Source organism: Cygnus olor, chromosome 2 (genome assembly GCF_009769625.2).
Source record: "Cygnus olor isolate bCygOlo1 chromosome 2, bCygOlo1.pri.v2, whole genome shotgun sequence".
Classification (NCBI taxonomy): Eukaryota; Metazoa; Chordata; class Aves; order Anseriformes; family Anatidae; genus Cygnus; species Cygnus olor.
Window position 1 is genome coordinate 139,127,293 of NC_049170.1, and position 4,657 is coordinate 139,131,949.

At 50.6% G+C, this 4,657-nt stretch overlaps 1 non-coding gene across 1 annotated transcript; it reads right to left on the minus strand.

Annotated features, from left to right (window-relative positions):
• Positions 1-4,346: 4,346 nt before the first annotated feature.
• Positions 4,347-4,418, minus strand: TRNAM-CAU. The gene has a single exon. It is a non-coding gene; the product is annotated as a tRNA-Met (tRNA).
• Between the last annotated feature and the right edge of the window lie 239 nt (positions 4,419-4,657).

The following is a 4,657-nucleotide window of genomic DNA, read 5'->3' on the forward strand; positions in this document are numbered from 1 at the left end:
ATGCCCACTTAGCTCTCTTATATCACATTTCAGTCTATTAAATTCTTTCTGAGAGCCTCTTTCTCCAGAATGAGCCTCTTTGCCTCTTGTAGCATAGCTGTCTCTTCTTTAATGTTGGTAGAGATTTGGAGTGGGATGGGGAGAGGTGAGAAAAGACTCCTTACACTGAGGGTTTTACTGCCTCCCTCACATTTTCAGAGGGGGCAAACTGGGTGCAGAGCAACAGGACCCAAAGGTTTGGGTGAAGATCTGAATCTTCACTCACCAAAATCCTTAATACAGGACACCAAGGCCTGCTCCCTGAAGTAAAGAAGACACAGCCAAAGAGTCATTCATGTGTCCATGATATAAAAGATCTCACACTGTGCCCTGGGACCTCCCCACAGCCTCCCTGCTGCAGTTCCTGCTCCCTCTCCTGCTGCCGGAGACGGAAACAGGCTGGCAGCCAAGCCTTGTGGGCAGGCTGGGGCTGAGAGGAGAGGCCAGAGCAGACGGGGGCAGCAGTTCAGCACATTTTATGACGATGAATATCCCCCACACCACTGCCCTGTTGTGGGGCACGCTGGGTTTGGTGGAATGGGCTGTACCCCGCGTGGAAGCGCCCAGCCCCAGGCTCCTGCAGCGCTGGGGAGCTGGCGGTGTGCTAACCACCGGCGCCTGCTGGCTTGGCAGTTCGAGCATCACACGTGCCCACCGGCCTGAGGGGCAGAGCAAGGATATGTGCTGTGCTGGTGCTGTGCTGCTGTGCGGAGCTGGCTACGTGCTGGTACGTCCACCAGGTGCTTTCTCACAAGCGAGCCACTCCCAGCAAGTTGCGGGTCCTTCAGCTCCGCTCCTTGTCTGCTGTTCGTCTGCCTACATGCCCTAATCAATAGGCACCGTCCTTGCTTTTAGCACCAACAAGTCGATGCAGAGCCTGCTCGCTCAGCAAACCCAGCGCTCGTGCCATGCAGGCACGCTCTTGCTTGGCATGGGGTTTGCACAGGAACTTTCCCACGCTGTCTTCTTCCAAACGCCGTGTGTGGAAAGCAAGCTGGATCCACACGGCCCTGCCCTCCCCAGGAACGGCGTCTCTGCAACGGGGATCTGCTGCGAGGGTTGTAACGGAGACACAGCTCTGGAGGAGGGCTCTGGTGGAGGAGATAAACGCTTCTTCTGCAGCGATATCTTCTCTGGGACGGCGGCCAAACAGTACGGAGGAAGTTGTTAATTTTGTGTTGTGCACCTAATCAAGAGCTCTCCAGCCTAGGAGTTCGTGTCCTCCGAGCCCAGATAGAGAACGGCTTATGGAGCATGAGGAAAGATAATCCTTTAAATTGTCTTTTAATAATTGTTAGCGTTTCATCTCTATCTAAGATATTTGACTAAGCCCTAAGGGCTCTGAGTTTCAAGAGGCAACAGGTTCTGTCAGGAAGGATGCACAGTCCCTGCTCCATGGGAGAGCTCCATGGGGGAGCTCGGGATTTGACTCCTTGTTTTGTGCCTTCTGCTGTAGGCTGCCTGCTTCTCCTTCAGGGGCTGCAGCATCACAGGCACACGGTGAAGTACCGAGGGGAACTGAGCACCAGCTCTTCTCGTTTTTCCCCTCCAGCTCATGCATTAGGCATGGGGATCAGCTGGACATAAAAACCATGCTGGAGGAAAGAGACAGGAGATAACTGGAAACGGGATGAAATGCAACAGGAACTTGCTCAAGGTAGATAATGCCAAATTAACAAAGTGCCTTTCCGTTATAAGATAACCAACCTGGCCAACAAGGCAAATGCAGTCATTCTTCACCAAGAGGTTAAAATAAAACCAGAAGAGTGAAGTTGTATAAGAAATGGGAATTTTGAAGTGAGGAAAGCACTGACAAACAGGAAGATCGTGACAGATTACGGTGGAATGAGAACAAACATGCCAGGAGCAATTACTGGTGGAATTCCTCTGGGTCTGGACTTGGAATGGACCTTATTTAATGTTTTGCTCCCAGCTGTGGCACAAGACGTCAGAAGGAGCCTGTGGCAGTAACTGATGACACAGTGTTGGGTATTGTCAGTAATGGGGCCCGTGAGATGCTACCCACAGAAAGCTTGTTGGCTTGAGCAAAGAGCAATGGTAGGTAAAAGAAATTAGGTGAAATGTAGTAGGGCAGAGAACAGGACTTGACCTGAGAACTAGTAAGTTCTGCCATGAGCTAGGTGCTCCTCAGCTAGAAATAGAGGTTTGCCTGGGGAAAGGTTCTCCCTGCTTGTCCAGGGCAGCTCAAACTCAGCTGCAACCAAGATTTGGGACACCTTTGTCCCTCCCCTCTCATCACAGGTTGTGACAGTAATAGGTTGTGACAGTAATAGGTTGTGACAGTAATAACTGTGGCTCAGGCCTTTGCTGACCACACCATGTCACCCCTTGCACGAGGACAGGTTGCCCTGAGAGCACTCCTCTTCCCCACAGCTGAACACGAACATCCCCAGCTTCTGCTGTTTGCTCCTTCCCCTCCAAGAAATGAGGCGGAAACCCTAGCCAGGCACAGCAGGAAGATACTGCCTTCTGCCAGTTCCTTCTTCAATGCATGCGAATGGGGCTATGGGCTCTGAGCTGGCTGGTGCTGGGGGGGAGATGTTCAGTTCCTGGGCACTGTTTGCTACCAAAAGGTCTGTTTCCCGTGGGGAGAAGACGTCTGGCTGGCTGGGAGCGTGCTGCTCCGGATCTGGTGCGCGAGCTGCATCATGCTGCATTAGTCAGTCGCAGCATGACTATGAGCCACCAGCGCACGGGAAGCGTTTGTAGCATGCACAGCGAGAAAGACCGAACGACAGGGAGAGGGCAGGGTTAACGCCCGTCTAAGTGTCATTTGGAAGGCTGTGATCACCCGCATTCACAAAGGGTTTGTTCAAGATGCAGAGAAGAAATCATGAATGAGCAGGGGCTGGAAAAGCCCGTGCTGTAAGAGGAGAGTCAAAAGTGTCAGGCTTGTTTCAGCTAGCAGGGGAATAGGATTGCTGCCCATCAAAGGGGCTGGGCATTTGGCAGTCTGGACAGAAGTGAAGTAAGACTGAGAGTAAAGGACAGAGCTGGCCACAGATAAATCAGGGCTGGAAGTTATCAGGTGTGGAGCCCCATAAGATCGCTTTCTAACAGAAGTGTGGGGGCAAGCAACCTGACATGTTTCAAGTGAAGCTTGATTTGTTCACGTGAGTTTGTATTATGCGTTTGCAGTTGAAGACGGGGCTTAGACAAAGGTCTCTTCCTGCCATACACCCTCTGTCTCTTTGTAAGTTGCTAGCATTTCCGATCAGATGTGTCACTGAGCATTTGAGATTTCAAACAAACAAATCTCATGGCTGACCCCAAGTAAATCTGAGAAATATTCCTCTCTTCCTGAGATACCCAAGTCACTGGGAATGTCACAGTGGCAAGGAAGAAATGATGCATCTCCCGCTTTAAAGTCACTGGGGGAGCTGTGTGGCCACTGATTCATAAATCCTACCCGGTCTTCAGCCGGAGCTATTTCCTGGTTACATACACATGTGTACCTGTGTCTACATGCAAGACCGAGAATGGCCCAGCACTCACTGGGATGCCATACCAGCAGCAAAATGGGCATTGAAGAAATAGAAAGAACGTGCCATGTATTTTTCCATACCAATACTTACACATGTTCACAGTGGTGCTTATAAAGTCACATTTTGACCAGTGTACACACGTGTACACACATGTATATGTATGTATAGATATCCAAAACGGGGAGTGGGGAAGAAGATGCCTGATTTCAAATATAGATACACTAATTTTACATGTCTGTGTTACAGGACATTACAGTTTCAAGGATAATCTTCTGGAGACACCACTGTGAAGTTATTTCTGTAGCTAAATTGTGGACATTAGTGCAATTTGTGTTACTAAAATGGCCCATAGTTCCAGTTCACCCCAGAGACAAATCATAGCATCACAGAATCACTGAATGGGTTGGGTTGGAAGGGGCCTTAAAGCCCATCCAGTCCCATCCCCCTGCCGTGGGCAGGGACACCTCCCACCAGACCAGGCTGCCCAAAGCCCCATCCAGCCTGGCCTTGAGCACCTCCAGGGATGGGGCATCCACAGCTTCTCTGGGCAGCCTGTGCCAGGGCCTCACCACCCTCTGAGTGAAGAATTTCTTCCTAATGTTTTATCTAAATCTCCCCTCTTTTAGTTTAAGACCATTCCCCCCTTTTCCTATCATTATCTGCCTGCGTAAAGAATCCCTCTCCATCCTTTTTATAAGCCCCTTTTTTAAGTATCGAAAGGCTGTGATAAGGTCTCCCCGGAGCCTTCCCAGCTCTCTCAGCCCTAAAACTCACGGCAGGAGCCAGGAAAACCAAAGCCTATAGCAGAGGATGGTTTCGATCCATCGACCTCTGGGTTATGGGCCCAGCACGCTTCCGCTGCGCCACTCTGCTTGCTCCTAGCAGGGTACAGTTGATGCAGGAAAGTGATGGAAATCAGCATCATAAGACTAGGGTAGGAGGAGCTGTTGTGACAGGGGAAATCCTGCCTGCTGCAAAACTAAGCGTGACTGGGGTTTCTTCTTGAAGTTCATATGCAGCTTGGAAAAATAGAGCTGCAGTGATTGACCTGGGGGAGATGGAAATGAGAAGGAACTTCACAGGGTGGGTTATTCTACCGCTGGCAGACCCGG